Raw genomic sequence first — 12,717 nt, forward strand, 5'->3', positions numbered from 1 at the left:
TGTATTGTTTCTCTGTTTTAGAAAATAGTATGTATTGATCCTCTAAACTATACCTATTATAGTTTAATAGTATATTTGTTTTAACTGTAATGATTTGTAGAAAAGACTCAATTGACTAATGTTTGCAACTGAGTTAAGTATGTACTTTGAAATGGAGTTTAATATTCATGTATAGATTTAGCAAGTATAGCTATGATTTAGCCGACAATCGGACTAGTGATCCTACCCTAAGCCCACAACCAAACAAGGAACATGAGTCAAGGTGTTTAGCAATAGTCCTAAGTCCGTTAAAGCATACTTATACATAAAACTATAAATGAATACGATTTTGATAATAAAAAACAATCTAAAATAGTTTAAAAGAGTTTTTGAAATGATTTTAACAACAATTATAAGCATAAGAAATCCTTTGTTCGTTTGTTTTCACATGTAAGTGTTAACACAATAAAATTTGTTTTACTTCTATTCCACCCTAAAAGCGTTTAAAAAGGTAAATTGTAGGGGTATGAACTCACCTTAAGTGAGTGATTCGTTTGGATGTTCGATATAGGTTGATTATTTACACAAGTTAGATCCCGGGACAAAATCAAGTCCTAAATAGCAATTCACGCGATGTATAGGCATAAAATTAGTGAATATAAGCTCAAGGGAGTTAAGGAAAAAACCTAGGATGTAAGAATTATATACAAAAGAAGTGTTAGAACCGAAATCAAGAGGCTGCAAGGTGTTCATGGCCGGGCTTCGGTGTGTGTACGACCGTAAACGGTTCACGGCTACTTGATGAATCAAGTATTTTCGGCTGGAAACAGGTGTGTGATCTTGCTGTAACTAAGAAGATTCAAGGGTTCACGAATGTAAACCCAGAAATGAGGGGGTCTTTGATCGATGAAAAGGAAGAACAATAGATGTTCTTAACAAGATCCGAAGGTGGATTGGATGATCTTTGAATGATAGATGAGAGAAAACTTGGGTTTTCGGTTGAAGACTTTGAGAGAAAAGGCTTGAGTTTGCAGCTAGAAATGTAGAAGTGAGGATAAATTCAGTCAAACTCATATATATAGGTAGGGTTTGCGGTCCGATGGAGGTTCACGGCCCGAAGGAGTTCACGGCCGAGAATGAGGGACGTTTACGACTGCGAAGGTTCGTTTGCGGTCCGAGAGTTTACGACCCATCGAAGGTTTGCAGCTCATGTGAAGGTCCTCGGTTTTTTTGAGTGTTTTAACTTTGAAATTTCTACAACCCTTTTAAGTAAGTGTTTTACAATGAAAATTCTATTAATCTAACCTTGAGATTACATCAACAACACAAGTTTGACTTTTATTGGATAAGTTTTGACTTTAGTTGACCAACTTTGACTTTTTCAAGAATGGAAATTACGGGTTGTCACATCATCCCCCTGTTAAAGGGAATTTCGTCCAGAAATTAAGTCTAAGAGATACACGTGGACTAAGGGAAAAGGTGAGTCTAAGAAATTACGGGTTGTCACATTATCCCACACTTTACCAAAGTCAATCACACAAGCTCTCAGCATGTCTTCCAACGTTTGTATCGTCCTCTCACTCTGTCCATCAGTTTGTGGGTGGTAGGCTGTACTCATGTCCAACCTAGTTCCCAGAGATTTTTGTAGTGACTGTCAGAACCTTGAGGTGAATCTACTGTCTCTATAAGAGATAATAGATATGGGCACACCACGCAGTCGTACAATCTCCCTAATGTAAGTCCTGGCGAGTTTCTCCATTTTGTCAGTTTCTTTGATTGGCAAGAAGTGTGTGAACTTGGTTAATCTGTCGACGATCACCCAAACGGTATCAAGTACACCCGTTGTCTTGGGTAACTTGGTTATGAAATCCATTGTAATCCGCTCCCACTTCCACTCAGGTATCTCCGGTTGTTGTAGTAAACCTAAGGGCTTTTGATATTCTACTTTAACTTTGGCGCAAGTAAGACACTTGCCTACAAAGGTAGCAATATCTGATTTCATGTTAAGCCACCAATATAACTTTTTGAGATCCAGATACATCATGTCTGAACCTAGATGAACGGAGTATCGAGTATTGTGCGCTTCGTTCATGACAACGTCTCTAAAGCTATCGAACTTCGGTGTCCAGATCCGATCCATGAGGTATAAGACTCCGTCACCCTTGACTACTAAGTTTTTATCCATCCCTCTTAGGGTTTCACCTGCCATATTTTCCGTCTTCAAGGCTTCATGCTGAGCCTCCTTAATTTATGTGGACAGATGTGAATGGATTTTCATAGTCAATGCCTTGACTCTACGACCAAAGTATTCTTTTCGACTTAGGGCGTCAGTTACTACATAGGCCTCACCGAGATGATAACGAATTTCACATTCGTAGTCATTTAGTAGATTGACCCACCATCATTGTCTCATGTTCAACTCATTCTGGTCGAATATATGTTGAAGGCTTTTATGTTCTGTAAATATAGTGCTTTTCGTACCATACAGGTAGTGTCTCCAGATCTTCAGAGAAAATACCAATGCTCCTAACTCAAGATAATGAGTAGTGTAGTTGAATTCGTGTGTCTTAAGCTGTCTTGAGGCATAGGCGATGAACTTAACCCGTTGCATAAGAACACAGCTAAGCCCTTGGTTGGATGCATCGTAGTATACCACAAAATCTTCTATCGCTTCTGGGAGGGATAATATCGGTGCCCTGCATAAGGCTTGGTTATACGTTTGGAACGCCTTTTCTTGTTTCTCTTCCCAGTCAAAGGTCAAACCTTTCTGGGTCAATGTGGTAAGTGGTTTTGCAATATTTGAAAAGTTCTGAATGAACCTGCGATAGTAGCCAACGAGGCCTAGAAATTGACGAATTTTTGTAGGCGTCTTTGGTGCTGACCAGTTCTCAATGGCCTTGATTTTGGAAGGGTCCACGTGAATTCCCTCTTTGCTAACCACGTGGACCAAGAATTTGACTCTTCGAATCCAAAATTCGCACTTAGAGAACTTCGTACAAAGCTTCTCTGCTTGTAGTGTTTCCAAAATCAGTCGTAAGTGTTGACTATGTTCCTCCTTACTGCGTGAGTAGATGAGTATGTCGTCAATGAATACGATCACAAACTTATCTAAGTAAGGACGACACACCCGGTTCATTAAGTCCATGAACATTGCGGGTGCATCGGTTAATTCGAAAGGCATCAGTACAAACTCGTAGTGACCATAACGAGTTCAGAAGGCTGTTTTGGGAACATCTTCCTCTAACACTCGTAATTGGTGATACCCAGATCTTAAGTCAATCTTTGAAAAGTAGCTTGCTCCTTGGAGTTGGTCAAACAAGTCGTCTATCCGTGGTAGAGTGTATCGGTTCTTAATGGTAACTTTTTTTAGCTCGCGATAGTCGATACACATACGGAACGATCCATCCTTCTTCTTCACAAACAAGACTAGTGCTCCCCAAGGTGAGAAGCTTGGTCTAATGAATCCCTTGCTTATCAGTTCGTTCAATTGACTGGATAGTTCCTTCATCTCAGCTGGTGCTAGTCGATAAGGCGATTTGGCTACATGGGTAGCTCCTGGAATTAAGTCGATTCTGAACTCGACTTGACGTTGTGGTGGTAATCCTAGAAGATCTTCGGGAAAGATATCGGGAAAGTCGCGGACTTTTGGGATGTTCTTTATTTCATTCACCATTTGGCTCATATCCACCACGTGAGCAAGAAATGCATGATATCCCTTTCGTAAATACTTCTGGGCTTGAATACTCGAGATGATTCGAAGGTTCGTGCCTGGTTTTTCACCATAGATAACTAGGGTTTCGCTATTCGGTAGATTAAGACGAACGCCTTTCTCAAAACACATGATGTCAACACGATGAAGACTCAACCAATCCATGCTGGTAATTTCGTCGAAACGTTTGATTGAGACATGCATGATGTTGATTTGAAATGAATGGTTATCTAGCGTGAGGGTACATCCTATGTATATATTGTTAGTGCTCTTAGTCTTCCCGTTAGCCATTTCTACGGTGAACTTTTCTTTTAGTGCTCGTGGTGGTTGTTTAAGTAAGTGTACAAATTTTTGGTTCACGAAACTCCTCTCCGCTCCACTATCAAATAGTATGCATGCATAAGAGTTATCGAGGAGAAAGGTACCCGTGACCACCGTAGGGTCTGCCACAGCTTCCTGATAGCCTATCGCCAAAACTCTCCCTACTCCACCGATATTCCCTGCTTTTGGGCAGTTCCTTTTGTAGTGTCAAACCTCACCACACCCGTAGCAGGCCTGGCCTGCTCCAGCACCAGGGACCTGGGTGATTGGCCTTGCTGGAGCTTTACAGAAACGGGTTGTGTGCCCTTTCCTATTGCACTTAGCACACTGCATCTCCCGGCAGGGGCCGTTATGGTGGAAGTTGCACTTGTTGCATTTCGGCAAGCTCCCAGCGTACTGCTTTGCCGGTGCAGGGACAACAGGGGTTGTTGCGGCATGAACAGCCACCATCTGCTATTTCTTGGAGGAGTTCTGCGCCGATTTGTTCTTCTTTCCGTCCCAAAACTTCCTCTTGTTGTCGTTTGCCTTGGCCAGTTCTAGGACAGCAGGGGTTATTGTTGGTGTGCGGACTCCATAGCCAATGAGCCGCTGTGCCAATCGTTTGCCACTGTCGAATGTAGAGGGGTTTAAAGATAATACATTCCCCTAGAATGGAGGTACCAGTCCCCAGATGTACCTCTCAATCTTCTTGGCTTCAGTGGGGACCATCCCTGGACACAGAGCCACTAGGTCACTAAACCTAGTTGTGTAGGCTACTATGTCAGAGCCTTTCATGGTCAGGCTCCAAAGCTCCTGTTCGAGCTTCTGAACTTCGCCCCTCCGACAGTATTCTCCTATCATTAGCTCCTTCAGTGCTTCCCAGCCCATCGAGTTAGCCACTATGAGAGTAAGTGACTTGACATGGCCATTCCACCATGTGAGGGCCCTATCTGAGAAGGTGCAGGCAGGAAATTTTACTTTGCTTCCTTCTGGGCAGGAGTATATCTCGACGATAGACTCCGTTTTATAAAACCATTGCGATAGGGCAATGATTCCACCGTTGCCGTTAAAGGCTTTTGGTTTGCAATTGGTGAAGTCTTTGTATGAACACTCCCTAGGGTGTCCGTGAATATCACCTTGGGTGGAGTTAACACCCGTTCCACCACCGCTAGTACCGCTAGCGTTGACCTGAGTTAAGGCTGTCGTTACAGCTGCAGTCACTGCAACTTGAAAAACTACAGGATCGAATTATGGAGGAGGTGGTGGGTTGTGTCTGTTTGATCTACGAGGAGGCATCTTTCAACTATAAGTTTACAAAGATGAAGATAATTGTAAGAATTCAACAGTGAAAATAATGAGAGTTTTCCTTGAACTAAGTCACCATAGTTCAACATGTAATTGTTTGAGTGTTTTCAATAAAGAGTTACCACTATAAAAATGAAAGTATTTGGATAAAGATTTTCCAAGAGGATTGGATGTCTGTCAATATCATTGTGATTATAGATGTATAGGGTTCAGGAAAATTTGACCTTGTAAAAGGTCTACAACATACCAATATAGAGAAAATTTTGACAGCATAAAGACCTAAAGAAAATGAAAGTTCAAGGTTTAAACATAAACAAGGAAAAAATAACACTAGAGTCTACAAGTAGACCTAATCTATATCCAAAAGAGAGAGTAGAGTATGGTCTACTCGCGAGAAGTGTTATTTTCATTTGTACTAGATTCTGCCCTGGCCTCAGTCAGCTGGTGTTTTGTTTCCCACACATGCCTTTCCAATGCAACTTGACCCTGACGAAGTTCTCTAACTTCGGATCAACTGTCATTCAGTTCCATCTGCAGTGCGTCAGTGTGAGTCCTGGTTAACTCCTGGTCATCAGTCAGATGGTAGAAACGAACTATGTTTAATCCTGAGTTAGCCCTGATTTCCATGACTTGGTCGATGGTTGTTCTTCCTTGCTCAACATTGTGAGCAACACGATGAACCATGATAGGAAGGACTCTGTCTGCTGAGCCTCCCTCGTTTAGGTTGTAGAAGCTTCGGTCTCCATTATAAGGAGGTGGTTATCCCTGTTCGTGGCTCCACCTTCCTAAGTTCACTGCCCACAGAGGCGTCGAGCCTTAAAATTCCGGTCGAGGGTTAGGATTTTGGGCAACTTGAGGTGGATTATAGACCTCGGGTTCTGAGTCAGAGTCTTCCTGCTCATCCTCTTCGTTCTCTTCCTCAGAACTCTCCTCGGGGTCTTCTTCTACTGGGACCACCGGGTTCTCTTCTTCGGGTTCAGCTTCAAGCCATCCACCGTTCCCTTGATCGGGAAAGTACGGGTCACCAGGTAGATGGAATCCAGCCATGTTATCTAAGCGAGAAAAGAGGTGTAAGAGACGCATAATAGACGTATTGTTAAAGATATTTATTGGATGATCCTTACCAGTTATTTCAATACTTACGTAGTGCATACCAGCTATATATAACCAAGATATAATAGACCTTCAAATAAGTGATCCAAATCTAAGACCACAACCAAACAAGGAACAGGAAGTAAAGCGAAGTTCACAGATTCTAAGTCTATAACATCTTAGTCACATATAACCTTAGCGCATCCACTCAGCAACTATTGATCTATTGGTAAAGAACTTTTTAGTTTTCACATAAGTAATTATAGTACAACAAAATACTCCTATAGTATTTTAAGTTTAGGTTATGTTCTAGTGTTTCATTGTAGTAGAGTTGGTAAGTTTTAGACTTGTTGTAACACCACAACCATTCCTAGGCACATGCTAATCACTTCTCGGATAGATATAGTTGATCATGTTATATCAATACCAGACCTGATCATATGTCCCCAAGCCTATTTGTGCTGTTCAACAATCGCAATACTTTTGTTCTGTTCTAGTATGACACTGTTCTTAGTAAGAATGCATGTATGTATACTTTTAGTAAAATGTGTTATTATTTAAAAAGTATAATTCTTTTGGTCAGAGTGTTTTATCCCGTTTTGTTTATAGTTGTATATCTTTTATGGGTTGATATAATTAGTTCACTATAAACAAAGCTCTGATACCAATCTGTCACAGACCCAAACCGAGATGGCGGAAACATTCGGGGGGGGGGGGGGGGGGGAGGACGTCATGTTCAGTATCATAACAATGCACAATAGTAACACAAGCATTACATTAATAGAATAGTTAATACATGTGTATTCTGAGTATAGTTGTAAGACACCAAAAATATATATAGAAAAATATAAAAGACGAGTCTTGAACATGCTCCGTCTTCTCAAAAACCTGATCTAGTGTACTTGTCTACTGGTTCCATGAGAATACAAGTTCGTTTGAAATAGAGTATCAACATTTAAGTTGGTGAGTTCATAAGTATTTAATGTCAAATGTTTGTGTTTGTTTCATGAAATGTTTGTGTTTGTTTAGTAAAACGTTTGTATACTTCCCAGAAAATCCTATATTTTCTTCTAAAAATGAAATGTAGTCTTCTACCCAAGACCCGACTGTTTTGTAAGTTTGTTCTCTTGTAAAATGTATGTTTGTACTAGAAATAGTATAAAATGTAAGTTTTCCATGTTTGTAATACCATCTTTACTAGAAAAATAGTATGCATTTATCATGTGAGAATATCATTGTATGAATGTAATGGAAAATGAAGGTTCACAGTAGAATTGTGTAAAATAAACTACTGATGCATTAACTGCCTTGTGACCAAACTGGTTAATTAATGTTAAATGTGATTAGGTTATAACCATGCTTGATTGACTAGTATAAAACACGACGTTTTTCAGGTGTCGAAAATGGTATTACATTTGTCACCCGTAGACCTGCAGGTCCCACTGTAGCTAGCAGCAAGGTGTGGGTTGGTCAATCCCGTATAGATCTATACACAAACTCACGCTCTCCCTCCAGGAGACTCTAGTTACAAAACGTGACATAACAAGTACATTGCTATGCCATGAAATAGTATCTCACATTTTAGTTATCTTGTTCTTGTTATAGTATGTAAGTTCCTTTTGTTCTCGTAAATGAATAGTATACTTTGTAATGAATAGTAATAGTATGTATGTATTGACTCATGTATTGTTTCTATGTTTTAGAAAATAGTATGTATTGATCCTCTAAACTATACCTATTATAGTTTACTAGTATATTTGTTTTAATTGTAAATGATTTGTAGAAAAGACTCAATTGACTAATGTTTGCAACTAAGTTAAGTATGTACTTTGAAATGGAGTTTAATATTCATGTATAGATTTAGCAAGTATAGCTATGATTTAGCTGACAGTCGGAGTAGTGATCCTACCCTAAGCCCACAACCAAACAAGGAACATGAGTCAAGGTGTTTAGCAATAGTCCTAAGTCCGTTAAAGCATACTTATACATAAAACTATAAACGAATACGATTTTGATAATAAACAACAATCTAAAATAGTTTAAAAGAGTTTTTGAAATGATTTTAACAACAATTATAAGCATAAGAAATCCTTTGTTCGTTTGGTTTCACATGTAAGTGTTAACACAATAAAATGTGTTCTACTTCTATTCCCCCCTAAAAGCATTTACAAAGGTAAATTGTAGGGGTATGAACTCACCTTAAGTGAGTGATTCGTTTGGATGTTCAATATAGGTTGATTGTTTCCACAAGTTAGATCCCGGGACAAAATCAAGTCCTAAATAGCAATCCATGCGATGTATAGGCATAAAATTAGTGAATATAACCTCAAGGGAGTTAAGGAAACAACCTAGGATGTAAGAATTACTTAAAAAAGAAGTGATAGAACCGAAATCAAGAGGCTGCAAGGTGTTCACGGCTGGGCTTCGGTGTGTATACGACCGTAAACGGTTCACAGCTACTTGATGATTGAAGTGTTTTCGGCTGGAAACAAGTGTGTGATCTTGGTGTTCTTGGTGTAACTAAGAAGATTCATGGGTTCACGAGTGTAAACCCAGAAATGAGGGGGTGTTTGATCGATGAAAAGGAAAAACAATAGATGTTCTTAAAAAGATCCGAAGGTGGATTGGATGATCTTCGGATGATAGATGAGAGAAAACTTGGGTTTTCGGTTGAAGACTTTAAGAGAAAAGGCTTGATTTTGCGGCTAGAAATGTAGAAGTGAGGATAAATTCTATCAAACTCATATATATAGGTAGGGTTTGCGGTCCGAGGGAGGTTCACGTGCCGAAGGAGTTCACGGCCGAGAATAAGGGACGTTTACGGCTGCGAAGGCTCGTTAGCGGTCCGAGAGTTTACGGCGCAACGAAGGTTTGCGACTCATGCGAAGGTCCTCGTTTTTTTTGAGTGTTTTAACTTTCAAATTTCTACAACCTTTTTAACTAAGTGTTTTACCATGAAAAGGCTATTAATCTAACCTTAAGATTACATCAACAACACAAGTTTGACTTTTATTGGATAAGTTTTGACTTTAGTTGACCAAGTTTGACTTTTACAAGAATGGAAATTACAGGTTGTCACAGGATTTCCGGTGGGGCCCTGAGCAGCAGAGGGCATTTGAGACCCTCAGACAACGACTTTGCGAGGCTCCAGTCTTGACTCTCCCAGAAGGATTTGAGGATTTTGTAGTGTTTTGTGATGCATCCATCACATGACTGGGAGCGGTCCTCATGCAGAGAGGACATGTGATAGCATACGCGTCGCGGCAGTTGAAGTTGCATGAGACGAGATACCCCACGCACGATTTGGAGTTGGGAGCGGTGGTATTTGTCAGGGGTTGTCACACCCCTGAACCAGACGACGAAAACGTCCGGGGGCGGGTGACTTCATCTTGTAATATCATCACGGTGTATATAAATGAATTAAAGACAACATCATCACCATACATAAAATATACCAACCATCATAGTTTTACATCATTGTATTTGTTTATAACAATACATCCAAAACATCAAGTATGGTGAGAAACAAAAATACAACAAAAGTCTTCATTCCTTATCGACCAACCTGTTTTAACGAGTTCCTGAGAATACAAGTTATTTTGGAAAAAAAACGTCAACATATAAAATGTTGATGAGTTCATAACCAAGTTTGTATGAAAAGCCTTGTAGTAGTTGGTAAACACCAGAAAATCCTATATTTTCTGTAAAAATAGTTTGTGAGTTTTGTTTCAAATCTAGTATTAGGGCATGTGTGACTTTTTTTGATAGTGTATAAAGAGAGTTTCCTAGAAAATCCTATATTTTCTGTATAATGACAAAGTGTGGTCTTAACCCTAAGACCTGAGAGGTGAAAGTTTAAACTTGAATAGTAACTGTATAGTTCGTACTTTGTATCATGAGTATACTATGTGCATTCCGTAAATTTATTTGTTTGTTATTCTCTATGTGAGTCGCTATAACCATACTTGATATGACTGATATGCCTGTCATGACGTTCTTCAGGCGTCGGTTACGGTAAGACATTTGTCACCCTAGACTGGCCCGTCTAGCTGTAGCGAGCAGCTCAGGTGTGGGGTGTCATCCCCGTATAGATCTATACAAAAATTCTCGCTCTCCCTTAAGGAGACTCTGGTTATAACTACAAGACTTACTATGTACACTAGGTAGGTACGAGTGAAGGAGCGTCTCATAAGAGCCTTAACTAAATTTACGCGAATAGAGTATCCAACTATTTAACGCTATAAATAATGTTTCAAGTGTGTATTTTGACTACAACTATTGGCGATAAAAATATAATTGTTTTTATCGAAAGTGTCAAAATATTTGATGTTATCGTGGAAAACTTGTTGTTATCCCAAAGTATCGTGAGAATTTCGAGTGTATTAGAATTTTCACTAACGGCCCGATTAACATAAGGTTTGTCACAAAAGGCCCAATTCAAATGAAATTGGCACATAAAGACCAATTTAAATAAGGAATTATCGTAAATGGTCCATTTGCATCAAAATAACCGTTTTAGCCCAAAATTTCCAAAAATGACATAAAAGGCCCACTTTTGTTAAGAATAACTATCTTGACACAATAAAACCGATAATGTCAATAAAGGCCCAATTATGTTAAATATGACATTTTTGGCCCAATATAACCGAAAATGACAATAATGTCCTATTTATGTTAAAAATGACATTTTTGGCCCAATATAGCTGAAAATGACAATAATGGCCCATTTATGTTAAAAATGACATTTTTTTGCCCAATATAGCCGAAAATGACAATAATGGCCCATTTATGTTAAAAATAACATTTTTAGCCTAATAAACCGTGAGTTGTCAAATAAGGTCTTTTTTTTATGAAAAATGGCAGTTTTGGCCCATAACACCGTGAATATTCAATAGAAGTCCATTTTTATGAAAAATGACTCTTTTGGCCCATAAAACCATGAATATTCAAAAGAAGTCCATTTTTATGAAAAATAACACTTTTGGCCCATAAAACCATGAGTATCCCATAAAACCCCATTTTTATCCTTATTTGTCAAATATGGCCCCTTTGTAAACTTTCTTTAGTTTTCTAGTAACTTTTAACATGTTTTGATCTTTTCCAACATCATAGAAAAGTTAAATTAAGTAACTTGTGTACTAAAATCTCCAAAAACATGGAAGATATTTTGAGTTTAAGAGTATTTGACATGGTTTCATAACATATCACCCAACAATTAAAGAAAACATATACACATGCATGCATAAATATTAAGATTTACACAAAACTAGATTGTATTCTCCTCCAAAAGATAGTAAAACTCGAAAACAAGGGGGTATGAAGCTCACCTTGAGTTTTGATCGGCTGTGATGAAGAAATGAAGGAGAATGAAGGTGTTTTCGGCCTTAACTAGCTTCTTAAAGAGGTTTTCGGTGTTAAAGGGCTCTAGAGAAGCATATACACGAATTAAAGTGGGTTGAGGAAGATTTATAACATAAGATTGAATGAAAAACAACTTAAGTGTGAAGTGACTTACCAAGTTGTGATCTTTGTTGAAGAATCCCTTGAAAGCACACACGCACCCAATCACGATTTTTAGGAGGTAAGGGTGACAAATTTTTTAGAGAGTCTTGAGAGGAAATGAGTGGTAAGATTGAATCTTGAAAAGGAAATGGTGGTGATGGAGAGAGGGTTTGGCCGAAGATAAGGAGGAGAGGAAAGATATAGTAGTTTTTGCATGGAGGTTATTAGTTTGGTGCATGGAAGTATGGTAACTAATTACATTGTTATTTGGTGGATATTATTGAGGTGGCATCAAAATTAACCTCTTCCATTTTTTTATATAAATCGAGAATAGGATAGGGGAGAAAGAAGAAAATTTTTGGGCTTGGGTTTGGGTTGTGATCGAGAATGCAATAGCCCACAAAGAATTTCCGGCCCATAAAGGCCCAATATTGATCTATGGAGGGTATTGGGCCCACTATGCCCCAAGAAAGGTATTCACGACACATTAAGGCCCACTAAGGGACTTAGGCCCAAATTAGTGTTAAATAAACGAATTCGACCCAACTAGGGCCCAAAATGTGGGTTCTTGGCTCAAAAGAACCGAGTTGAGTGATTTCAGGCCCATTCGGCCCAATAAGAGTGTCCTAGCCCATTAAGAGGTTTGAAACCGGGAAATGGGAGTTAAAACCCAAAGTCGAGTGAATATAGCTTAATGGGTTAAGTTTCGAGTTTACACGAGAAGATTTCGACTTGAAACAAGTTTCTGAATGTATAACAGTTCTAGTATTAAAGTTGGGTTTACACTTAATCATAGTGTTACATAGTTACAAAAGGAACTATCTTGTTCA

The sequence above is a fragment of the Lactuca virosa genome, chromosome 9, assembly GCF_052849685.1.
Source record: "Lactuca virosa cultivar CGN04683 chromosome 9, Lactuca_virosa_CGN04683_v6, whole genome shotgun sequence".
NCBI classification, from domain to species: Eukaryota; Viridiplantae; Streptophyta; class Magnoliopsida; order Asterales; family Asteraceae; genus Lactuca; species Lactuca virosa.